The 27,222-nt window shown below is 40.1% G+C and overlaps 1 protein-coding gene across 4 annotated transcripts in view; it reads right to left on the bottom strand.

Moving 5' to 3' along the window:
• Positions 1–22,304, bottom strand: part of Ghr (growth hormone receptor) — a 275,056-nt gene extending 252,752 nt beyond the window's left edge. The window contains exon 1 of one of the 4 annotated variants that reach the window (XM_021182903.3): positions 21,803–22,304. The gene's annotated coding sequence lies outside the window, so the exon portion shown is untranslated. The other 3 variants (XM_085831502.1, XM_029469880.2, XM_029469879.2) reach the window with 3 other exon arrangements.
• Positions 22,305–27,222: the final 4,918 nt, after the last annotated feature.

Here is a 27,222-nt window from a genome sequence, read left to right as displayed (position 1 = left end):
ACTCAGGTTTTGAACACATGCTTTCCAGTTCATGGCACAATCTTTTTTTTATTATTATTATTAGATATTTTCTTTATTTACATTTCAAATGCTATCCTGAAAGTTCCTATACCCTCCCTCTGCCCTGCTCCTCCCACTTCTTGGCCCTGGCCATCGCAACGATCGATCTTAGAAGCTGTGGAGTTTTAGATATGTGGAGAGTCTGGCTGACAGAGTACCTCCCCAGGAGTTGTGTCTTGAAAGTTTGTGCTGGATGCTGATTCTAACCTGCTTACTGGCTTCCTGGTCAGCTGCAGTCTCTGTCACCTATGCCACCTTTCATGAACCCCATCATGTCTTTCTTCTCGTAATAGATGGCAACCCTATAAAACTGTGAGGCAGAATAAACACATCCTACCATGAGTCATTTCTGTCAGTCGTTTTATGAATATTCAAGTACCATAACTGTCAATAAAGCACCCGTCAATCCCATCCATTCAGGACAGTGCTCTCGGTAGACAGAATAGCCAGGATGGAAGTCACAGGAAACTGAAGGACAGTAGAACTGAATCATCCTGCAGCAAGCATATAAAGAAGAGAGGGTAAAGCCTCGAACAGTCTTTATATTTTCCTTTCCCTTTTTGTCCTCCAGGGTAAGGAAATCGCTTCCCAATTAAAGATTCAGCTTCCACACAGGAAAGGATGAAGAAGCACATCTGCAGGGAAGCCTCATTAAGCATCCTCAGGAAGAATTTAGAGCTCTCCAATCCCCCCCTCAACCATAAGCACCTGCCCCTCACAGAGTACTGTGTGGAGCTCTACTGCTAACAAGCTGCAACTCTCTTCCCACTGGGCCCTGGGGTTTTTCTACCCTTAAAGACCTATTTCTCATTGGTTTCATATGACAATTAACAATTAGTGATGACTTTCTCTCTCTCTCTCTCTCTCTCTCTCTCTCTCTCTCTCTCTCTCTCTCTCTCTCTCTCTCTCTCTCTCTCTCCTGGCTTTGAAGAGAAGCAATTCAAATAATTTGTGACTTGATCATCTAGCTTAGTTGTAGAAATGATGTAATGATGTCTTCATAGGTCAGGAAGGTAATGCCAAGGAACACAGTGGACCAGGTAGAGACTGGCTCATTTAGTTAAATTTTCAGTACTAAAGAATATGTATAATTATCACCTAACCATTAGTGTTTTCAAGTGAATAAGACAGAGAGAGAGAGAGAGAGAGAGAGAGAGAGAGAGAGAGAGAGAGAGAGAGAGAGAGAGAGGAGGGAGGGAGAATATTAAAGTATCAAAACTAAACAGAGAAAACTCTCCTGTAGATTTCAATTGAAAGCTCTTCCCTTATTTGGTGATTTTTTTTTTAACCCTGAGTTAAGAAGGGATAATTACCTGGGAGTTTATAAACATCCCTACCAGCCTCTTTCCTCCAACATAAATTCAGATTAATTTGATCAAGGATAAAATGATTTAAATGTGCAGAATGTTTTAAGGGCCATTAAACAGTCTATCATCAACAGGACAGATAAGGAAATTGTGACCCAGTGACTACAGCCTCCTACTGTCTCAGGAGGAAAAGAATGCAGATGGAAACCTGAACACTTTCCTCTGCATGTTCTTAGAAAGCAGTGCTGTGTGCATTACCCTTTACCAATAAACTGGGGCTGCAGCTTTAATGTATGTAGACTAGTGAGTATTTTACTGGAAAAAGTGCCCAGTGCTTATGCTAGAGTCTTTTCTTTTAAATGGAGTGACAGCCATATAAGATGAATGTTAGGCTGTGAACTCCAAAGGCAAAGGGATTATCTCTTCCCCAGAAGTGCGCATGCCATCACTTCAGGAAATATTCACTGGTCAATGAGGAACTTTACAAGTTTTTCAAAGCTCTATTATAATATATATTGGGAAGAAATTTCTATAAAGCTCAAAAGGAAAATTGATAACATACAGAGACTCTCACTGAATAGATCCAAGTTGGAGGAGACGAGTGAGCTCACAGCACCGTGGACGAATGAAGGAGCACGTGGGGCGCTGTTGACAGACAGCCCATACAGAGCAAAAGCAGAAATAACAAAACCTGCTGCTCGCAAGAAAAAATTTCATTACATTTTTGGCTTCCCTTTCCTAGCAACAACACAAAAAAGAAAAGGCAGTTTGTTTCCTGTTAATATTATTGCTGTCGGTAACTTGGAGTTTTTCTTTGCTTGGGTGCTGGTCCCTTGCCAACAGCAACAAGCGTAGCATATGTTTTCTGTCTGATTTCTTGTCTGAATGTGACACCAAACTGCTGCGTTACCCTGCCTGTCTGCCCTTCACACACTCCTGTTCTCTCACCATATGCAGAATGTCCTCACACTTTTTTTTTTCCTAAGAAAATATTCAATAGTTTATTTTCATTGAAGTTTCGGGCCCAGTTCATTGGTAAAGAAACTCTAGCAATGTACGTGCGTCTCAAAGGACTTTGTGGGAAACGCTAGGCTTCGTTTCATACCATGAAGATATTGGCAAAATCCTACTCACCGTGTAAGATGGAGACACGTTAAGTGGATGCCTTTATCAAACCCCTCCCCTCATGGTTCAAGTATTTAGGAGGAGGAGGAGGTGAAAGCATTTAAGAGCCATGGCTATGAAGAAATAGCATCTTCAAGACACAACAGAGCTGAGGGGCTTTTGAACTCACATGACTACACATAACCTTTACAAGTTCAAGCTGGACAGAATTGCAGCCTAAAGAAGGGTAAGTGAGCACAGAGTCCCAGCCCTAACCAGAAAGGTATTTGCAACTGATAACTTCTAGGAGCCAAAAAATAAATTTTCTCTAACGGAGTGACACGCATGATATGTCAACCACATTCGAGGAGAGGCCCCAGGCCCAGGAAAAGTTGGATAATACAAAATTACCTCCACAATATGTTATGTGCTTTGTTTGCTTTCTTTGGGTATTTTGGGGGTTTCATGGGATTTGTGTTATTTGGATTTGGTTATAGTTCTGTCTTGTTTTGTTTTTTTCTTGAGAGACAGAAGCAGACAGAGATAGAGACAAGACAGAAACAGGCACAGGCACAGGCACAGATGCAGATGCAGATGCAGATGCAGACACACAGAGAGAATATGAGGTTGAACAGGGAGGGAGGCGGGAAGACCTGGGAAGAGTTGAGAGATGGAAAAGAATATGATTAAAATATGTTGTCTGAAAAAATTTATAAAAATAGCATATTAAATAACAAGCTATTACTCATTTGTTTATTTAAAAAGTTACAATTTTATCCTGTCAATCAATGAAATCCAAGAATTACTTTTTACAGTATGAATTATTTGTAAGATGGCAAATATGATCAGGGCACTTATCACTGTGAAAAGATAGATATGTGCTGATTCCTAGATAAAGACCAAATTCTTGAACAGGGCAGACCCCTGCCTAGTTTTCTCACCTCCATCTTCTTCACCTGTCCTCAGACATTTTCTGGTCTAGTCACTTCATACCATTTCATTTCTCTAACTCCCAATCCTTTATTATACCACTGCAATTAATAAGAATAAAAGTAATTCTCTCCTTTTCTGATTGATGACCCCTTATGGAACTTTCTGGAATCAGTCAGGGGTGTCCTTACATACCTATAATCCCAGCCCTCAGAATATTGGTCACAAGGATCAGATGCTCATGGACTACCTAATGAGATTCTGTCTTTAGAAATAAAAATTAGCCAAACAACAGCATCAACAGCAAACTGACTTTCAAGACCCAGACCACATGTTCCTTCTTCAGGGAGAAACACCTGTCACTCCTTTTAACGTGATTCTCCATTGCCTCCCATGCGCTCTGGTCTCCCATTGGATCACACTATGAGTGTGCTTATTCACCAGTGCCTGTGCCAAATGTTCAGCAGATCCTTAGTGATGAACCCACAGTTACTCAAAGGGAACGTGCAGCATTCAAATACCTGCTGCTGTTCCTCATGCATGGAGGAGGACAACAATGGGTGCCGTACAGTACCAAGTCCCACAGCAACTATGGCTTCTATCTGCAGGCAGTATGTTAGTATTTTCAACTGTTTTGCTTCTTAATGTTCTAGCTTTAACCTCACATTTACGAATCACTGTCATCTCCCTGGAGAAACAGGGACTTTGCAAAGTTTCTAAATGCAAAGGACCATCAGCCAGAGGTAAGGAATGAAAAACACATTTAAAGAAACAAACAAAATTGGCTTCTGCTGTCACAGTACACTGAGCTTGTCAGACATGTCTTCTCCAGTTAAGGAATAAATGGTGAGTGAATCAATGTACTTATTTTCAATCAATCAGAAGATACTACTGGAGACGGCCTTGATAGCCAGGAATTAAGTAAAAAGAAATCAAGGTTTTCATGGAAGTTAACAGCAAAGAATAAAGCTACAGAAAAGGCTAGACATGACAAGTTTTAAATTAAAACATCAACAACCACAAAGACAAGCTACAAAACCATCATGACTAGACTACAAAATATTCATAAAAGCAGCTATGGGTGCTCTCAAAAGGGATGTCATCACTAAAACTTGATAGTTAGATGGTGACATAACTCCACCAACATGAATTTTGCTGACTTGAAGAAACACCAGATCCCTTAAAATTTGTGTTTACAGTTATTGCAAATATTTGAAAATATTTGAAACATGTACCATCAACTCTCATCAGGCTAAATTTTCCTCAGTCTGAAAGCATCTAAAAAACTGAGTCTAACATATAATACATCACCAGTCCGTAATTACTGAATATCTACTATATGTCCAGTGGTAGACTGTGGCTCAATCAACAATATAGTATACATGCAAAAGAGTAACTATTTGACAAAATAAATAGCAAAAGAGCTTTACCCATTCAATCTCTTTGGTGTTAAAAATGTGCTTTCTTCTCTAGTGCTTACACATAGCTTTCTCTTTGTAGTAAAGCTACATGAGTGTTATAGGCAGAGATGCTGAGTTCAAGTCACATATGATGAGATGGTGCACATGAGAAAAAATATGAGAGAAAGCGTGAGTCTTAATATATGTACTTTAGGAAATAGATGGGATGTTTATATCTGGATAAAGAAGAAGGGTGAATCAAAGCCAACTTCACAATATCTGAAATTCTCCACTGCATTTCATCCTTCTAGAACAGAATGTAAAAATGAGGGAGAAACTGCTTTGGAGGAAAACCACGAACAAGAGTTTGCTTAGTAGGACCAAGCAAATGGACTGTTTTGAGACCAAAGATACAAAGATTAGTTAGGTTGCTATCATAGGGTTTGAACACCAAGATCAGAGTCTAAAAATGAATCTTTACACAAGAAGATGTTTTCCAAGCTACTGGTAAAATAGCAAGTAGTTCCGATTAATTTGGTGATGATGAGATGAGGGTAAAGGGGGACAAAAGAAAGATGCTGTCACTTACAACACAGACGGATGAGCTGAAAACAGCAGTGAGCCTCTGGTTAGTGTGCAAACTGCAGTCACCCCAGATTCTCTTACCTGCTGTGACTTTTTTGCTATTCAAAGTGCCCATTGATCTTGCAAACTTTATATGCCCCAGTACAGGGGAACGCCAGGGCCAAAAAGTGGGAGTGGGTGGGTAGAGGAGTAGGGGGGAGGGTTATGGGGGACTTTTGGGATAGCATTGGAAATGTAAATGAGGAAAATACCTAATAAAAATATTTAAAAGAAAACAAAGTGTGCCATATTGAAATCTCTTGTCATTGGCACTGAGTAGTCTTTAGGTCTTCTGTTTGCATAGAAATATTCAACTGTGATATGATAGCATATGTATATATATACATACATACATACACACACATACATACACACACATACATACACACACATACATACACACACATACATACACACACATACATACACACACATACATACACACACATATATAGGAGCATGCATGTGCATTTCTACTTTGCAGTCATTCTGAATACTAAAAAAGAACTTCCAATACCTACTTCATGAGTGAATTCCTTGGGTCCCTTGATCACTCTGTCAGTATAATAGAAAATGTCACTTGCATGTATATATGTATGTTAACCATCAAATGAAATGATTTACAGTACAAGTCTTATACACTGTATAACAGCTGTCATGCATCAAGCAATTGGGTGTGGTGTATTAGAATACTTGAATCTAAAGACGACCATGCTGGAGTTTTCCTTAGTGCTAACTTATGTGTCTACTTGGATGGACCACAATGATCAAACGCTAGGTTGGATGTTTCTCTGACATGCTTTGGGTGATTATTATTTTCATCCTGATTTTTTTGATTGTTCTATTTTTTAGCTTTGAAGACAGTTTCAGGTTCACCTTGACTGTTTTCAGCTCTAAATAGTATGGATATCTTTCTGAATTCTGTCCAGGATGTTGTCCTTCATATTCATAATCCTTTGCATCTCACACACCCCTCTTTTTTGAAGGCTTTTCCTGGTCTGTAAACCTCAACCTGGATCAGGTTTCCCTATGTATTTGTATCACACCAGTTACAACAACTTTTATTTATTTTTGATTAATATCCTTCTACATCCTAGATTATGAAATGTTTTAGGGCAAAGACTTCTTGTCATCGCATCTAGCATGTAATCACTGTGCCGCTTTGCTGAAAAAGTGCAAATGTTTGAGAAATATTTGTTGAATTAGTGGATGTGTGTTTGTGAGTTAATAAACAAGGCAGATATTAAATGGCAGTGCTGAATATCTGCACTCAGAATATCAGTGTTTATTTCTTTCACTCCCGTAGGTATACCTCATGAATTAAGTTAAAAAATATGCTGACATTATGTTTGGTTCAATTTAGAAAGTGTTTTCAAGACTTTAAAGAATAAGATACTAAGAAGAAAGAGCATGAAAGGCAAAGACTCAGGCAGGTTGGGGGGTGATCTATAATTTCTGATTCTAAGACACAGGAAAACCAGCATTTCTAAATCTCTGAATACTAAACAAGAACTTCCAATATCTACTTCATGAGTGAATTCCTTGGCTCCCATAAACCACTTTGTCAGTATAATAGAAAATGTCACTTGCATGTATTTTTTAAGAGGCCAGTCAACTACCTCTTTTTAAGAAGTTAAAATGTCCCAAATTCTGAATGTGTACATGTATGCAAATCAGTTGATGTATATTTCCTTCTATCCTTTTCAGAGTCCCTCTCTGGATGAGCTTAGAATGCTGCATTTCTGCATCTCATACAAATTCTTGGACTTGAGATCTAAAGATAGGCATCAAACCTGAGTCACTCATTAAACAGCAAGTGGCTATAAAGCTGAATCCATGCAATTTGTAAAGCAAAGGAAACCAAGAGTGGAAACAAAGGAAACAAAGTGGTTTAAGGGAGCCAAGGAATTCACTCATGAGGTAGATATTGGAAGTTCTTGTTTAGTATTCAGAGACTGCAAAGTAGAAATGCTGGTTTTCCTGTGTCTTAGAATCAGAAATTATAGATCACCCCCCAACCTGCCTGAGTCTTTGCCTTTCATGCTCTTTTATGCTCCTTACGAGCCTTCAGGACTCTACTGAAAAGCTGAGGAAAACCACCAAGAAAGAGGTTAAAATTTAACTTAGCTTCATATCTTGCTTAAATTGTGCAAAGTAAATCTTGCTCTTGACAGTTTCAGACCTTGAGTGATGAACTGCCCAACAAACTTGTTCCCAAGTTTGCCCACAAAGGTTTTTTTTTCCTAAGTCTAACATGTTATCATCAGAAATGGTTCCATTAATACCCTTCCTTTAGAAATCATGAATTTCAGGAAGAATGTATTGGTTTACTCTTTCTGTGTGTGTGTGTGTATGTGTGTGTGTGTGTGTGTGTGTGTGTGTATCTGACCAGAAGCCGGAGGACAGCTTGCAGGAGTTTCTTCTCTCCTTCTACCATGTGAGGCGCAGGAGTTGAATTTAGTCTGTTAGGATTCACTAAGGACCTACGTAGCCAGCTAGATGATCTGAAATCATAGATTGTTTTTAAAAGAAGTCTATAATCATTGCTCCATCGTGTTCTTTCTCCTTGCCATTAGCTACTTAAATGTGGTAGAGATTTCTCTTGAAAATTCTTATCCTGCTTTATCAATGTGTTAAAATGTTAAATTTGGTGAAGTTGAAGTCATTTCCTTTTAAAAAGATGACTGTGGTATCATCAGGCTCTGTTAGCTATGTATTGGCCCATAAAAATAACATTTTTTTCAACGTTAATTTAAACAACATTTTTAAAACCAGACATTTGTTACTGTGCAGTGGAAAAACAGTGTCCCAGAGGCAAATTAGGTATATGATGTTAGCTTATGGTCTTCCACTAGGTTTTGTCAAACTGTTGGGAGTGGGGGTAGGGAGACTTCACCTCCATGCTTACTGTGGTAATTTAAATTCAAACAGCTCCCTTAAGCTCATATGCAGTTAGTGAGACTGTTTAGAAAGCATTATGAGGTATATGATCTTGCTGGAGGAAGTATGTCATTGGGAGTGGGCTATGAAGTTTCAAAAGACTCTCTCCATTTCTAATTAGCTGTCTATGCCTCCTTGCCTTAGAGATGTGGGCCCTCAGCTGTTACTCTAGGATCATGCCTGCATACTCTGTGCATTCCTGATTACTGCTGCCATGTTCCTCACGGTGATGGTGATGGATTCTTACCTTCTGAAACAGTAGGTCCCCAATAAACACTTCCTTCTGTAAGTTGCCTGGATCATAATGTTTTGTGGCAATAGGAAAGCAAGTAAAACACTCATTCGCATGGTAATTGTTAGAAAAGGTGTCAGTGTCATATGGGGTACTAAACTGAGAGCCCTAGCTCCTGATTCCACGTTGGCTCCTGGAAATGGTGCCTTTTTATGTGGGTGACTCCAGAGGACAGTCAAAACAACACCTTGTTTTCCAATGTGATATTCCAATACGTTTAGGAGACCACCAAAGGCAAAACTCACGGTGCCTAGGAATGATTCCGTCTCCAAAGCAGTCCACTTTACTCCAGTCATTAGCAACACATCATATAATTTCAGCTCACACCCAACAGAAAGGAAATGCAACCACATGTCTTGAAAGTAGGAACACTACCTAGATGTCAGTTGCTAGAAAAATGAAGGTTAGATACAATTGGGATTAGAAAGATTTACATTTGAATCTTGGCTGTACGGCATGTCATCTGTGGGTCCTTTACCAGTTAGCTTCTCAATTGTTTAATCACATAAATAAATCATGGGGTATTAGTTGGGATTAAGCTATTTAAAGTGAAAACTGAGCTTGGTATAGCTGGCCCCACAGGAAGCACTTCCTCAATACTGACTACCTAGCAGTGGTTGTTTAAGCAAATGATTTATATGTATGCAAAGTCAAGAAAGCATAGTCCTTTGCCTGGTAAAAGCTTAAAAATAGCATTTACAAAAGCAAACCTGAAACTCAGACATGGAAAGGCTACTGGGAATTTTTCCTCTAGAAATTGTAATATTTTCTAGATAGAAGCTGAAAAAAAAGCATCTTACACACACACACACACACACACACACACACACACACACACACCACAGAGAGAGAGAGAGAGAGAGAGACAGACAGAGAGAGACAGAGATAGAGACACTCCTAGACAGAGAGACAGAGACTTATACTCAATGCTTACACTTAAATTCTTCTGTTTGTATATTTTTCTTTATATTTGTGTGTGTGTGGCGGGGAGGTGTTTGTGCCATGGCATGCATGTGTCAGTTAACAGCTCTCTGGAGTCAGTTCTTTCCTTCTGTGATGTTCAACAGGGTCTCTCATTTCTGCCTCTTTTAAATATATGGTGGATTCCAGGCTAGCTAGTTTGTGAGCTTTGGAGTGTTCTTCTGCCTCTAGCTGAACTTGGGTCCTCTGCAAAAGCAGCCAATGCTTTTAATTACTGAACTATCTCTCTAGCTCCCACCTCCAGCTTTCTATGTTTGCTTTGTGCTGTCTTATGTGGATAAAGCCTTTACCTTCTGAGTCATCTTCCTAATCCTAATTTTTTTTTAAATGAAGAAACTTTGTCTCTGCAACTTAAATGATCTAAGAACTGTTGTGTATAGAAAGGATCAATGCACAGCCTTTATGGCTGGAGGCATACAAGGCAGTCGGACTGGATCTGCCCTCTATACATCACATGGTCTCTGAGGAGGCTTAATGAGGTACATTTTGCAAAGATGCATTTGTAGATTGTGCTCATAATTGCATATACAAAGGACCAAAGGTTATAGTTGAAAACTATGACAATTTAATGTAGCCATTTAAGTAAAAATAACAATCTCATATACGTGTTCTAAAAAACGATTTTTTTTCCTTTGAAAATGTTTACTATTTTATATATTGAAATACACAAAGGATTTCCTCTTGTTCAATTTCTACTTGTCCCTTCAGAGGAAAAAATGTCTATTTTACATGGTTTTTGGTGTTTACCTTAGAAATTAGATATCTTTCCAAGTCAATAATTTGTGTTTTACATAGATGTCATGTTATTAGATGCTAACTCTAGGCTTTCAGCAACTTGTAATCAAGACAAAAATAAACAAAAACCTTTAAGCTCATCCTTTTCTCCATTTAGAATTAGAGGTTAGAGGGATTTCAGTGTTGGTTAGCCCCGACATGCATGGTGTTTGTCTTCCCAGAGTCAAAGCTCAAATCATTTACAAGAACTCGTATTTCTCAACTTCATGTCCCAAGTTCCAACCCAACAGAGGGTAATTTTTAGCTGGAGCACTGGAAACGTAAGGATTTCTGACAGGTTTCACTGAAGAGTCTACATGCCTCATGTAACAACACCTCAAAAAAAAAAAAAAAAAAAAAACAGGTAGCTATAGAAAAATTGAAAGAATGGTCAAACTTTGAACTATGATACACCATAAGATAACAAAATTCTTTGAATTATAATGCAACATCAATATCCTGCCCTGGACATACTTGCTTTCATGTCTGTTATTGGTCTGTACCATGATATTACTTTCTCATAAAAGGTGTGTGTTTAACTTTCTAAAGAGCTTTTCTGTCATTTTGTGCAGATTGGTTAGTAAAAAATAACAAGTTTTACAAGTATAAAGTGAAAAATAATTTGCAAATTCAAGGCTGACTCTTAATTCAGTTTCTGATTGCAGTTTGATAATACATATTACTTCATTTCTAGAACAAAATCACCAAGGTTAGTGTCTAGACATATGCAGAAGAGTGGAGATAACTATAGTATTAGGAGTGGAATAAATAGAAGACGTTTCACTTTAGCTGTTCTTTACTGTGAGTCACTGACAAGAAACTTGACAAATTTAATTTTTTAGTCTGTCAGAGATAACAAAATCATCTCACAGTTAGAAGGAGTAAAGCGTGGGCAAACTAGATGTCCAAAACTTATCTGACAGTATTGTATTAATTTTATTTTTAAATTTACCACAAATTAATAAATAAGATAATATCAATGATGAAAAGTACTAAGAAAATACAACAGGATCAAATTAAACCTTAACCTAGTTAGCAGAAGTTAATGTAGTTAGGGTCTGAGAAGAACTTTCTGAGGAGATGGGTTGCATGAGAAGAGAACTAGCCTTGTGGGTAGACGAGATCTACATATACATTGTTACTTTGTTAAAAATCTTTTTAAAATCTCAATCAGAATTTGCCTTTCTTCAGTAAGCTAAGGTTGGCTTGGGAAATACATAGTCTCCTTACCCAAAAAGTATATTTAAAATGGGGGGTGGGGCTTTTTTGGTTGAAGGTACATACCAAAGTGTTCACAGCTAATGAAAAGGATTATAATATTAATGATTGCTAAGTTGTCTAATCAGTTACCTGGGACTCAAAAAATACTACTCACTTTACTTTGCACTTAAATTTTCCCATAGCCAAAAGCTAACCTGGAAAATATGTAGTATTATGGATGGCCCAGATCTTTATCATTGACAAGGCTATTTCACACTTATGAGGAGTCAGAAACTAATGTTTAAAATATGAGTTTGAAAATGATTTTTATCCATATACGTTCAAATCAGTAGCACCCAGCAGAAAGGACAGACGTGCTTTTGGCAAATTCATGTCAGTATTTCTTTACTATAGACAAGGTCCATTATTCTCCTTTGAAAGGGTTATTTCTTCATGTTCACTCACTAATTAATATGTGTTATTTTTATGTGTTCCTTTTACAATTGTAGGAGAGTTATGTATTTAATTTTTTTAGACAATTACTTTTCAATGCATAATTTTAAATTGTCCTTATGATGGGAAATAGTGTACTTATTTGTCCATATAGGACTATTTCTTCAATGTTAAAATTAAAATTGTTATGCTTCTGTGTGCAGATTTCCCAGGTTTCTGTACTTCACACTGTATTGCCAGAGGATAATCTTTACTCAGGAATGTCCTTACCATAACCATCACCATTCCACTGGTCAGCTTTCAATCATCCTTTAACTTTCTGAAAGCATCCCCTTGCTTAGGGAGGGTCTCCCTTCATAGACAGACAGACATCTGAGGAACACATGCAGCAAGAATGACATTTAGTATTGATTTGAAAACCAAAGCTTCACAAGTCACTGATAATTATATGTGTTTTTGTAATATAGTGACAGCTTAAGTAGTGACAGAGATGTCACAAGAAGCTAATCTCTGATGAACAGAGCTTTTGGAAAGAGACAAATGTCAATAGCTCTGGACAAATGAGCACTTGAGGAACTCATTAAAACCCTAATTTAGTTGTCCTGTATAAAGAGGCAGAATTTTACACACACACACACACACACACACACACACACACACACACACACACACACACATATCAAGTGTGTATTTTGCAGTGAAAATCCTAAGTCTTCACTCTTCCACCCTCTCATCAAGATACTGCAGAAAGTTAGCCCTCTCTCTTCAGTCCAATGTGTATGAGCACTGTGTCTACTCATTTAAACTACAGAAGTGAGGACCATCATCACCATTTTTGCAGAGAGATCTAAGGGATTTTTAACCTGCTCAGATTCATAAAGAAAGCCAATAAAAATAGACAGAGCTTGATCCAAATGAACAAGCCAGTCCTCTGTGATTTCAACGTCTATTCCATGTCTCGTGTAGAATACCAAACTATCTTTAGGGTTTCATAATAGCTGACACTTCATAGGTATCTTTCAACTGAAATTTATGGCAAATTTGTGTGTGGTTCCAACAGAAAGAACTGTTGGTCAAGTCTATTAGGTGTCTCAGTTCACAATCTATGCACTTGGCTAGTTAACTCAACTAACTGTCACTCTTCCATATGAATGGCATAAATAAACATATTTGTTGTAGCCAGAATGTGTCCCCTAAGGGTTTATGTGTTGAAATTTAATCCTTGTGAGGTAGTGAAAGGGTAGAAAGTATGATCCAAGTATGATGTTTACAGACGAGGCCTTTGGGAGGTTATAAAAATTAAATAAGATCATTGGGGTTGGAATTCCTATGACCAAATAGTTATGGCTTTGCAAGGGGAGAGGAAAAGACCAAGCAAGACACGCACTTGCGTTCCCTGCCTCTTGTATGTGTTACCTTGAATTGAGTACAAACTGTTAGCGGTATCAAAATCTTCATAGCTGGCCTGGCATCAACAGTCATTCAGAACTGTTAGCTAAAATAACCCTATTTTATACATTATTGATCCAGCAAATAATAGTATGTTGTTAGCAATAGAAACCACACTAAGAAAAAAAGACTTCATTTTTATAATTTATGTTAATAGGAGATACTAAAATTTAACAGAGCCTAGCAGAAAGATAGAATTGAGTAATAAATCTGAAAACTCTCCCATTGAAAAGACTCCTATTTTCACCTTTTGTAAAGATTTTCTCACAAAAATTCAATTTAATATTAATTAAAAACATACAACTCCCTTAAGTTTTCATAATAAATATATTTCCAAATGCCCTCTACATTATCAGACATAAAAACCGAGATTCAAGTAATAGGTTCATAACCTTAAGGTATAGAAAACCTTAAGGCTACGTTAGACCAGGAGTTAGGAAACGTATGGGACAGGGAAATGGAAGGGGAGGAGCCCACCTCAGATTCCTCTTTCATGAGGCTGGTTTAATAGGATATTCTTAAAGAGCAATTATACTATTAGCACCATCAATAGGACTCTTAGAATAGTGGCATGAGAAGAAATATTGAAATTATTACTATTTCAAATATATTGCATTTGAGAAACAGAAATATGCAGAAATGCCATACAGTAGCTACCCACTACTCCAACAAGCCCTGAGCTCAACATGGCCTCCTGAATACCCAACTCAAGTGATGAGCATAGTGATACATAACGTCTATAGGTACAGGAAGAAGCCCTATAATGTGACAAACCCACATTAAGTCCTACCTGATCTTCTGCTACTAATAACCCTAGGGAGCTTTGGGTATACATTTGATCCTCAGTTCCCAACTTCCTGGCATAAAACATTTTAAATCCTTTGTACATAAGAGAAGGAGTTACTACACCATAAGACTTGCCTTGAGAGCTACTTTGGTTATAAAGCCCTCTCTTCAAATCCTTCAGCCCAGATAAATTCCCCTACTTAAAAAACTCTGTATGATTTGTAGTTTATTACTTTTCATTCAACTCAGTTACCAGTTGTTCCATAATATCACCATTATATATTATTAATGTAGCATTCCTTAACTGAATGCTGGATCCTGATTCAAGAGTGATACATCACACTACTTTTATAGTCCCAATGTCTATAACATTCCAAAGGACACATTAATGGCTCAGTAAACATATTCCCTGTCTTTGAATTTTTCAGGGGTGCCAAAAATGACCACTGGTTTGGTCAAACTTGTATCCTGTGGGAGGCAGACTTACTTATTAGCATTGTTCCCCCAGTTACTTTAACTTTTCAGATAATATAATTCTCATAGAAATACTCAGCTTTATACAACCAAACTTAAAACTTCATGGCTGTGATGGGGGTGTATGAAGCCCCAGCCTAATTATATCTAAGAGTGGGCTAGAGACGGTCTCAGCAATGAAGAGCACTTGCACTCTTCCAAAGGACTGAGCAAACCGATGGAGGGCATATGAGGCTGTAACTCCAGTTGAGAAGTTACTTCCTCTTAGAATCTCAGTGATCATCAGGTACCCATGTGGTGTACAGTCTTACATGCAGGAAAGGCACCCATATACACAAAAATGATTTTTAATAAAAAATAATATGTCTCCATACTGCTTCTTTCAGAGTCCGGGGGAAGGATTCTCTTTGGGATGTTTGTCCTCAAGTGCCATCATTGAACTAAGGAACTCAAACAAAATTGCATAACATGCTTAGATTTCAGATGTCATCATTATCTACATTTCTTTGCCCCAGACTATCCCCAAAGTCTTCTGTTATTCCCTTGGTTGCTCAGTATATCTTCCTACTTCCTACTGAGGCAAAGCCATCAATGGAATACTTATGGAGCATCTGTGAGAAGTAAGATATAACTTGGGCAGTATCTTTCAGAAAGATAAGATACTACAGTGGTAATATGAGAGATGTCATTTCTCTCCATTCTCTGGCTTCTTGTTTTAATATCTTTTATTTGCTCCATATAAACATGGCATATTTTTTCAGCTATTATGACCTTCTTCAAGGATTCTGGTACTTTTCTTTGTCCTTATGAGATGATGACTTTGAAATGTGTATATGTATGTGCATATAGTATATATATATGTGTGTGTGTGTGTGTGTGTGTGTGTGTATGTATATATATATGTGTGTGTGTGTATGTATGTATATGTATATATATATATATGTATATATATATATATATACACACAATTTATCATTCATCTATCTATTCTTTACCAGGAAAGTTTCCAAATTGACATTTCCTGGCTAAAAATCACATAGTTTGAATGTCCCCAGAAAGGCAACTGACAGGACAAATCTTGAGTCATCACACTGCCCAAGAACAAAGTTGACTTTCTGAAAATTAGAAAGAAAAGAAGTTTGAGCTTATCAGCTATCATCCAAGTCCAGATGGGCTTACAGCATCAGATATCACAAGAGCTGTAAGCAAGCAAGGGACCCACCCATGACTCTGTTCTGCAAAGCTGCATTCTGCTTTCCCTCACAATGACAATACTAGAGGAGAAAAATGGACATGATTCTTAATGCGGTTACTACATTTTCAAAGAAAAATAAAAAGGTATTTTTTGTTGTTGTTCTTTTGGTCTTAATTTTTGTTGTTGTTGTTTTTTGACAAATAAGTTACTGTAAGCCTCTTGTACTTGAAAGGTACAAAAAAAAGTCTTTTAAAAAGATTTTTGAATGAAAATCTTTTTTAAATTTTTGTTTTATTTTCTAAACTACCAAAGAAACAATTAAATAGTTATTGTATCAAGTAGGTATATGTAGCACTGTAAGTTGTTCCTTGCTGAACAGTTCATTAACAATGTACCTTCAGTTTGCAAAATCTTTGTATGTTCCAATTTTGAAGGGGTTTTTGGTAAAGAATTTTCTACCATCTCTGCTGTGTTCCTAACATGCAATCTTCTTGCTAGGGTGTCCTTTTAACTTAGACTCAACACATTTATAACCTGATAAATATAATTTACTGGTATCAGGATCATGTTCATCTAAAGAAATGATATCGTCATCATCCACTATGAATAATCTCCATACATGCTGTAGCCCATTCTGAGCAGGTGGCAAGGAAATTTATAATTTGTTAAGAAGCCCAAGACCTCAAACCAATCACGGCAGGCAGGTATTTATGATCCACAGATGCTAAAGACCCTATGCAGAAATACAAGGTAGACCTTATATTCTTAGGGGAGAAAAGTAAGTTCCAGAGGAGGTCATCAGCATGAGTGGCAAATTCCCAGCCAATGAGCACTTTTTTTAACCACACCCTTTTCAAATGTAAGCCAGCTTTCCTGTCTCACATCAAGGTTGCTTAGACCTTATAAATCACGAGTAGCTGAACATTCAGCCATTTCCCAGCTAGACACACTGCAGGATATGGGGACCTAATTTCATACGGATGTTAGACTATAGCTTCTAATGGAAACTGAGCACTTTAGAGTTGTCTGTGACATTAGCAAGCTATTTGCCTCCTGAGCAAAAAGTGGGTTGTTGATTTAGCCATGTCCTCTGCCTGCATCTCAAACCCAGTTGCCAAACGAAGCATTTCTGTCCAGTGTACTTTCACCTCATTTGGGGCCAGATGGCACGCTCTGTGAGACATGGGCAGAACAAGCCTTCAATAAATGTTTGATTGCCATTAGTGAGTCATGCTCACGAAAGTAGCACAATAAGCTGCATGAAAGAAGTGCATCAGAATCAGAACCTGTCTGTAGCACGCAGCTACAACTTGCTTATCTTCAGAAAATTCTAATCATGTCCTTTTCGTGGTAGGTAATCCTTAATAGGGACAAGAAGCTAATGAGCTGTCTCCATGGCATATAAAATTATACTTATCTCTCTTATTACACGTTGTGTGGATGTGTAGCACGTGTGGGCTTGAAGAACTCAGGAAACGGTTACAACCTTGACTATAAATGCATAGTAATCTGAAAAGAACAGGTTGTTATCTACCTTACAGGGTTGAAATTAGATAATGGTATAATGAGATGGCCAGTTAAACACTATTGATATTAAGCTGTCTTTGTAGATATAGAATGTGTAAAACCAAGAATCCCTAATCTGTGTTTTGGGCAATATATATTGGTTAGGGGCAGAGAGAACGTGGAGCTTGAGGCAAATTGTTCATGGCAGAGAAAGGTAAGGTTCAATGGTGGTAAGAAAGACTCCTAGGACAGGCACCAAGAATTTAAGGAAAAGAGCACAGGGCTTCCAAATATAGAAAGATTTCTAAACAACAGAAAGAAAGAATGTTAGATTCAGTCAAAGAGTAGGAAAATACAGATTTTTTAAAGTTGATTTGACACAAGGTTGAATTTTCTCCAAAGAAAGTTCTAGAATGGATTGGCCTAGGGAAAAAGCGAGATTTCAGTTTATCTAGGAGGCAATAGACTAGATATTGAAGTAGAGATTCCCACACTACCTAAAGTTACCTTGAAAGTAGTTACCAAGCTAAGCAGCTGTTATTGGGTATAACGTTGTCACGAGAGCTGTTCTAGATGGGGGAAACACCACTTTCTAAAAAGGACATGCTGCCCTGCTTACACACCTGGCTGAGGGGTTGACTTCAGGCTTAGCAAACTCAAATTCTCACCAATTCAAATTTAACTGCTCATATCATTCAAGTCATGACTACATCAAGGTAGCTTTCTCTCCCCTCCCCTCTCCATCATGCTAGGGATAGATCCTAGTGCCTTACACATACTAAGTGGCGATTCTCTGCTACAGCCTTCTTTTACAAAGAAAATGTGTGAGTTTATATAGCCACACACCAAGGGGCAGAAGTATTTCCATTAGTGGCATATTTAAGAATTCAGCCTTTAAGAGCAAGTACACATTGCTTCTTCTTTGTCTTTTGGCTAAGACTGAGTGTAAAGCAACCGTACCTCCAAAATTATGACATTTGCTGGTGGAAAGAGCTAAGAAGTGTAATCCCCTAGTTAGTGTAGATTTTTACAAGTAGAGCCATGCTGTGTGTGTGTGTGTGTGTGTGTGTGTGTGTGTGTATGTGTGTGCGTATGTGTGTGTATGTGTGTGTGTTTGTGTGTGTATGTGTGTGTATGTGTTTGTGTGTGTATGTGTTTTGTGTGTGTATGTGTGTGTATGTGGTTGTGTGTGTGTATGTGGTTGTGTGTGTGTATGTGTGTGTATGTGTTTGTGTGTGTGTATGTGTGTGTATGTGTTTGTGTGTGTGTATATGTGGTTGTGTGTGTATGTGTGTGTATGTGTTTGTGTGTGTGTGTATATGTGTGTGTATGTGTGTGTATGTGTGTGTGCGTGTATGTGTATGTGTGCATGTGTGTGTGTGTGTGCATGTGTGTGTCTGTGTGCGTGCGTGTGTCTGTGCGTGTGTGTATGTGTGTGCGTGTGTATGTGTGTTTGTGTGTGTATGTGTGTGTATATGTGTGTATGTGTTTGTGTGTATATGTGTGTGTATATGTGTGCGTATGTGTGCGTATGTGTGTATGTGTGTGTATGTGTTTGTGTGTGTGTGTGTGTGTGTGTGTGTGTGTGTGTGTGTGTGAGTGAGCTAAACAATCTGGTGCCCCATATTTCTGCATATCACTCAGATTTATCTGTACATTAACAATGCTTAGCAGCAGAAAGCCAAAAAGGCTGGCCAAGTTGGAGCAACTTCAAGATTTGTTTCCACACTGGGGTGTTTCATGCACTTGGCAGAAGCAGGCTGCAACTGTAGCTTCATTTATTATGTGGTGCTATAAACATTGTGTCTTGAGCTAACAAGACACTCTACATGACAGTCCCATAGGTTACCAAGCACTGTAAACATCTGTTAACACGGGCGCCAGAGATAGCATAGTCAAGGCCTGTTGTGTCCATTTGAAAGTGGTTTATGAGGTGCAGTCTACTGTTTAAAAATAATAATCAGAAACACAGCCACAAACCCCGACTAATACAAATATTTGCAGGACAAAGTTAGACTCACTTTGAAACACTATGCAGTAATGTCGTCACATGGCCCCTGCATTTACAGACTCATTTCACACCTTGCTCATTAAGCATGGTCTTTCCATGGTATTCAGGAGACCAAAACAGTAATTTCACTGTGATATATTTATTTCCAAAAGAAAAAAGAGAGATTTTTGAATGTAGATTGACCATTTTTTTTTTCCTTTAGACTAATGTGAAGCCAAAAGTTTATAAGGACGGAAGAAGGCAATGAAAACTGGATAGGGCTTTGTAATCTACAAATGATAATTGCCCAGAGTTTCTTGGCAAGCATGCACCCTTTAGTCCACCCAGAGGTCTCTCTGGAGGGGAAATGAATGGCTGAAGACCTCTTGGCATCTAATCTCAGACCAGGACTTTGCTTTTCTCAAAGGAAAAATAATGTCCCAGCCAGAGAATATACAATCATACATGTATATAGTCATAATTACATACATATGTATATGTGTGCCCAGCATATATGTTATATGTATGCATATTCCATATGTATAATATATACATGTACAATACATGTGTACACATTTAAAATATACATATTATATATAATACATATATAATATATAGTCTATTATACATATATAATACATATACAATATATAATCTCTGCTACTTTGTTTCTGTTATTTTACTTCATTTCTATGTAACATTTTAATCTGTGAATATATTTCAGTAGCTGCCACCTCAAGAATAAGATGATACCTCTTGCGATCTATGTAGAAAACAGCTTAGAGTTCTAGTTGCTCCCACAGATCCAATTTCTGTAGGAAGAGGTAAGCACTGTCCCAGCCACATCCGGGGAGCTGAGGAGGAAACACCCTCACTGAGACCTCTTACCCCACCCGGACACAAACAGCAGCACCTGGGAGACAGACAGATCCACAGTAAATCTGCTCTGGTCTCTCAAATTCGCAACCATACATGCATACCTCTCCCAGATGTTTAAATACCCTCCCACTCAGCTTTCCCGAGAACTCCAGAAACCCCCATTTCCAGTCCTCAGACCTTCCAAGGCAAGTAAATTAGGTATTTTAAAGTCCAGGAACTTTATTCCTATTCAGGAACAGCTGTGTCTTCCCAACTCTCTGCCTTCCCACTACCTTTCTCTGTCAGGCCAAGACCTCGCGGAGATACAAACAGCAGGCAGCATCTCAATGGTTTCTTCCTCCCTCTCAACACCCTGATTCAGGAAGCCAACACACCTCCCAATGCGCTCCCACACAAACATACAGCACACATATATACTGCACACCTCTTCAGCACACACATCAGAGCTCACCACGGAAACCTGCAGCCTGGTCCCAGCAGACGTACTCCCCGGTGCTATATATAAAGTCCTTGCCCAGAAATAGATTTCCCCACGCACCCACAAGCGGATAGTCCCATGTTACAACTACTGCTTGCAGCCAGCTCTCTCCCTCTCTCTCTCCAGATGTGACCCGACTCACCCGCTCACCTCTCAAGACTCTGCAGTTCTATCAGAACTTTGAGCCTGGTTGATTTCATAACCACGAGTGTGTCCAGCGCCGGGACAGTTTGGCTTGCCACAATTTCCACTCACCCCAGTTCATGGAGACTCTGGTGTCGGTGACTGACTTCAGCTCCTCTGCTTCCAGCTCGCAGCTGCAGCCTGCACAGACTGCGCAAAGGCAGAGCGCTGCGGGGGTCGCGTGCTTCACAACCCACCCTCCGGAGTCCCTCAGGTCATCACACCCAACCGGGAGCTCGCTTCAGACAGCAGCAGCAGCTTTCACAGTCCTTGCTCCAGGTTGGCAGGCTGACGGTGACAAACACACTCGCGAAACTTTTAAGACCAAGAAAACTGTCTTAGGAAGAAACCTCTCCTTGCATCTCACAACCTGGTTGGAGCAGGCTCCAGGCTGGGATCGTTCGCTTGCTGCCCCCCACCCCCACCCCCATTCCTTGTCGCCCACATCAACTTTCAGCTTCACTCAGCACCAAGAACAACTTACACACACACAGGCGCGCGCGCGCGCGCGCGCGCGCGCGCACACACACACACACACACACACACACACACACACACACTTCTCCAGGACACGGAGGATCGGGTTACACCAACCCATCAGCGGAAAACAACTTTTGAGAAGGGAATACAACCCACCCTAAACTCATCAAAATAAAATAAAATAAAATTATCGGGGCAAATACATAAAAGTGACTCCAATTTTTCACAAGCAGTTGGCATGCCCCGGTCTACTCCCAGGTCTCCTGGCACAATGTGAGGGAAATAAGAGCTGGACTCCCGGAGTCCCCCTCCAGTACCTCGGAGTTTCGCCTCGGGAGACAGAGCGCGGGTTCGTGTCCGCTTGGGGGCTGCTGGAGCCGAGGCCTCAGGCCCGCGTGGACCCAGCCCGGGGTCCCCACGGCTGCCGGGATTCAACAGCAGCCGTCGCCGCCACCGCCGCTGTAGCAGCCGCCTCTGCCAGTGCCGCCGCTCCCTAGACCGCCTCCTCTTCCCATGGCTGCGCCCTGCTTGGCAGCTCGTGGGCTGTCAGGCTTGGGGAGGAGGAAGGGGGCGGGGTGAAACGGGAAGGGAGGAGGGGAGGGGAGGGGAGAGGAAGAGAGGGGAGGGGTGGGAAAAGGCGGCTGGCGTTCGGCTCTGCGAGGGACCCGCCGCCGCCGCGGGGATCCAGGCTGCCTAGGGGAAGGGCAGCGGGAGCTGAGGGCAGCCGAATCCGGGGCTGCTGCGGGGAGGCTGAGCGCCGCCCCCGCTACTCAGTCCGCTGGGCTGGGATGAAGCTTTCTGACGAGGAGTTGCGAGTTGGTGCGTGTCGCTCTCAACTGGGCGGCGGGGCTCCTCCTAGAGGAAAATATTGGTAGTTGCGGGAGACTTCCCTCCTCTCCACCCATCGGGTTCCCCCAAAGAAGGCAGTATCTAGAAGTCCTCAAGAACAGGCTGTAAGTTCAAAGAGAGCAATGCACCTCCTGCAGGTACGGGAAGAAGTGGCCTTGGGAAGTGCGATGAGTCTACTAGGCTTTTATCTGTCTAGTTGGTTCCAATTTTCAAACTCCTGTTCACTGGGACATTAAAGACATTCCAATCCGAGAGGTTAAAAAAAAGTGGAGACAACGTAGGTAATTTACCAAGAATGCTTGTTTGTTTGAAGAGAGCTATGTTAGTACGGAACACACATCTGCAGGGAAGGCACGAATAAGGTCCAGCCTGAGGTTTGTTCTTGTTTGTGACCTAGAGAAAGACAGTTTGTCTATCAGACAACAGGCTCTTGCTACCTAGTCCATTTTGTTGGAAAAAAAAAATTAACCAAGATGGGAGTTGGTCAAAGCACTTCTCTAAGTCAGAGTGCTGTGTAAGTATTGTCACGAAGCACCAGACGGCCAATTAGCACTCTCTTCTCCAGGCATAGAGTACAAAGGTACAAAAGTTCAGCCCCGGGCTGTCTAGCTGTCTTGTATCTGGAGGAGCAACTGGTCATGTGGTCTTTTTACTGTTTGCTTTGTTCTGACAGCTAGTTGTAAGCTCACTTATCTTTAACCTTGCTAACAGCCTCAGCTTTAAAAAGGACCTCCACCCCCTCTTTTCACTAGCTTTCAGATCCAGAGTCACAGTAAAACGTTTAAGCACTGCAAAAGAATAAAATAACCAATTCCACACTAAGGTGATGGATGGGGTGGAAACCAAGAAACAGAGGACCAGACTCTTTGGAACTTCTGTTTTCAAAGTAACAGTGCAATTGGAAACTTTCTCACGAGCCCAGCTGTGTCTCAGCTGTCTCTTATGGATCTAGCATACAGAAAGGGGAAGAGATTCTGGAGATGATATGGATCATGACTCTGCCAGTCAGGCATTGAGGGTGGGCTGGTTACTGTCCTTGAACCAGTTCTGTTTCACAGGCAGGCTTTCTCTAAGACAATCTCCCTCAATCCCTTGGTTTCCATGCTAGGATGAAGCAGTAGGGGTGCTTACTGTCTCTGGAGCTTTTAAAGGGAGAGTTGCCCAGATAGAGAAACCCAAGAAAGGAAACCATGAGGTCAGGCAAAACTCCTGTTGGGTGGTCTGTGCTTGCCAAGCTGGCTGAAAGGGCAGTACTGACAGGCATGGAGACCGGTCAGTCCTCACATGCTTATTCCACTCTGTCCGAGGTGACCTTCCACCAGTGCACCTTGGATTCTGACAGTATCGACCTATCTCCTTCCATCCCCTCTGTTCTCACTCCTCTTTCTGCTCTCTCCAAGCCCAAAGAAGCTTCATCAAGCTACCTAGTCTAGTTTCTTGATCTAGAACCTAGACTAGGAAGGACCAGATGGACTTGTGGAAGATTTTTCTACATTCTGATCATGCTCCAAGGCGGTTTCAAGGTCGTGCTTAAACAAAAGCCTGTCCTCATGTTGCTCTGGTTTCAACTGCAGCGTCCACTCTGTTAGACATGGAAGCAGATTTCTCTAGACAGAAATGTGACCATGCATAGATAGACAGCATATGAAAAGATACACTGGCTTGTGTAGGAGATTAAAGAAAAGGGCTGTGATGTAACTTGGCAGGGTCTAGTATCTCCTGGGAGACAAACATCTGGGAATTTTGTGAGACTTCCTAGATTGGGTTCACTGAGGTGGACAGCACCATTGCGAGGATTAAGAGCCTAGGCTGAAAGAAAAGTGGGAAAGGAACTAAATAATAGCATTCTTTTCTCTCTGCTTCCTGACCGTGGACACACTCTGTTCAGCTGCTCTGCTCTTCTGCAGCCTGTCCTCACCACCGTGATGGGTGGATCCTCTTCAACTCCAAGTCAAAATAAACCAGAGGTGGAGAGATGCTTCAGTGACTACAGTACTTACTGTTCAAGTCCTAGGACCTGAGTCCCTAGCACCCAGAAACAATGATAAAGAGAGCTTGGTGGTTGGCTGGTGCACAGTCAGCACCAGTGATGCAAAGGCAGGCAGAAACCTGGAGCTCACTGGCCAGTCATGGTAATTAGAGACTCCGAGGTCCCTTTGGGAGACACTGTCTCAAAATAACTGAGAAGATAGAGAAAGGACATCTGAGAAGACAGCTGAGGTCACCCTCTGGCCTCCACAAACATGAGCATGCATGTGCACATGAATTCCAGGCCCCTGTGAACATGCACACATGCCTACACATACATATACAAAATTAAATAAAAAATAAAAAGAAATAAATATAAGCCAAGTTTCTGTAAATAGCTTCTTGTTGTAACTAATTCAAGACAGAACTTGTAATTTATATGAAGCACACCCTCTATTAACTCCAGAAATAAATATCTCTTTGGTCTCATGTATGACCATATGTAAGTGCTTTATATATTTTCCATTTAGGAAGGGGAAGTATCAGGCCCCGAGGTGACTACTTTGTGATGAGTATAGTTTACTCATCAAGTAATGAAAGTGAGATTGCATTTAACTCATATGCTCCATTCTGCCTAGAACACCCTGCTTTGTTCTCCCACAGTAATCCATCGCAGCTTTCAAGTCCAGCTCAACTGTTTACTTTCTCTCTGGAGATCTTCCTGGATCATCTCAAATCTGGAATTCTTTCATTTGCCTTGTATCTAAGGCTTTGTATTTATACTGGTTATATGTTGCATTTTTTGCTGATTTATTTCATTAATTATTAGGAAAATAATAAGTTTTTACTATCTGTAGTTGAAATGTTTCGATCAGTGCTAGCAAACAGTAAGGGATCTCATTAATGTTTAGTCAAAATCTAAAGAAAAAAGTTATATAAAAAATACACAGAGCTCTTGAATTCATATTTTAAAACTTGATCTCTCCACAGATCTCCAGGCTAGCAATAAGCCATTGTTAGATAGATTTTTTATAGATATCTCAACCCCAATTATATGCAAGTCAGAACTCTGATTCCTTCTCCAACCAGGGCTGCTGCAGTCTTCCTCTCAATAGACAGCAACTACTTCTCCCCAGTTACTGATATCACAAACCTTTGTGGTTATGCTTGCCTCTTCTTTGTCTGGATCTGTCTCCTTCATAGAGACGTCAAGAAGCAATTATCTCAAAACATTAGAATCTTAGCTCTATTGCTGCAATGCTTTATAAACTCAACTGGTCTCCCTGTTCCAACTTCTTTCGCTCCTCCCACTAACAACAATCTTGATCCAGTGCATGCTCTAAACTAAGTCAGGAGTGGAACTCTTTTTAAACACCAAACTATGCCATCCTTTTGCCGCCTGAGTCCCCATTTGAACTAATGTACAAATATAAATGACACATAGAGTCTGAGCTGTGTACTTCTGCTCTCCACCTCATTGTCATTACTCTTCCATGAACTCAGTTTGCTCCAGGCATGCTGAACTCACTGTTCTTTTTTAAACGTCCAAGTCCACTCACAACCTGTAGGCAGTTCTTGCTGTTTCTTCAACTGTAAAGACCCTTCTCTGGGTGGTTGCCTGCTCCCGTACCTTTCCTCAAATCGTACCTGGTCATTGAGTCCTATCTTGACCTATTTTACTGTGTAGCAGGATGCCTTCTGACATCCCATTCCTCATCCCGACCACAGAGAGCTCAGCCAGAAATATAATTCATACTTGAAAAGAATGAAAGCCATTAAAAATCAGACTAGGCATATTCAAGTTTATATAACTAAGTCTGGTTCTTTTTTTTTTTTTTTTTTTTTTTTTTTTTTTTTTTTTTTTTTTAAATTCTAGGTGTTTTTATTGTTGTCTTTTTTTTTTTTTTTTTGTTCTATTATTTATTTTTTTTTTAAATATTTTTATTACATATTTTCCTCAATTACGTTTCCAATGCTATCCCAAAAGTCCCCCATAGCGCCCCCCCCACTTCCCTATCCACCCATTCCCATTCTTTTGGCCCTGGCATTCCCCTATATTGGGGCATATAAAGTTTGCAAGTCCAATGGGCCTCTCTTTCCATTGATGGCTGACTAGGCCATCTTTCGATACATATGCAGCTAGAGACAAGAGCTCCGGGGTTCTAGTTAGTACATCATGTTGTTCCAACAATAGGGTTGCAGATCCCTTTAGCTCCTTGGGTACTTACTCTAGCTTCTCCATTGGGAGCCCTGTGATACATCCAATAGCTGACTGTGAACATCCACTCCTGTGTTTGCTAGGCCCCAGCATCGTCTCACAAGAGACAGCTATATTTGGGTCCTTTCAGCAAAATCTTGCTAGTGTATGCAATGGTGTCAGCGTTTAGAAGTTGATTATGGGATGGATCCCTGGATACGGCAGTCTCTAAATGGTCCATCCTTTCATCACAGCTACGAACTTTGTCTCTGTAACTCCTTCCCTGGGTGTTTTGTTCCCAATTCTGAGAAGGTGCACAGTGTCCACACTTTGGTCTTCATTCTTCTTGAGTTTCATGCGTTTAGCAAATTGTATCTTAAATCTTGGGTATCCTAAGTTTTGGGCTAATATCCACTTATCAGTGAATACATATTGTGTGAGTTCTTTTGTGATTGTGTTACTTCACTCAAGATGATGCCCTCCAGGTCCATCCATTTGGCTAGGAATTTCATAAATTCATTCTTTTTAATAGCTGAGTAGTACTCCATTGTGTAAATGTACCATAATTTCTGTATCCATTCCTCTGTTGAGGGACATCTGGGTTCTTTCCAGCTTCTGGCTATTATAAATAGGGCTGCTATGAAAATAGTGGAACATGTGTCCTTTTTACCGGTTGGGACATCTTCTGGATATATGCCCAGGAGAGGTATTGCTGGATCCTCC

The sequence above is a fragment of the Mus caroli genome, unplaced genomic scaffold (assembly GCF_978045245.1).
Source record: "Mus caroli unplaced genomic scaffold, Mus_caroli_1 scaffold_16, whole genome shotgun sequence".
NCBI lineage: Eukaryota > Metazoa > Chordata > Mammalia > Rodentia > Muridae > Mus > Mus caroli.
The sequence above is the reverse complement of the archived record's forward strand: the minus strand, read 5'-3'. Positions and strand labels throughout refer to the sequence as shown.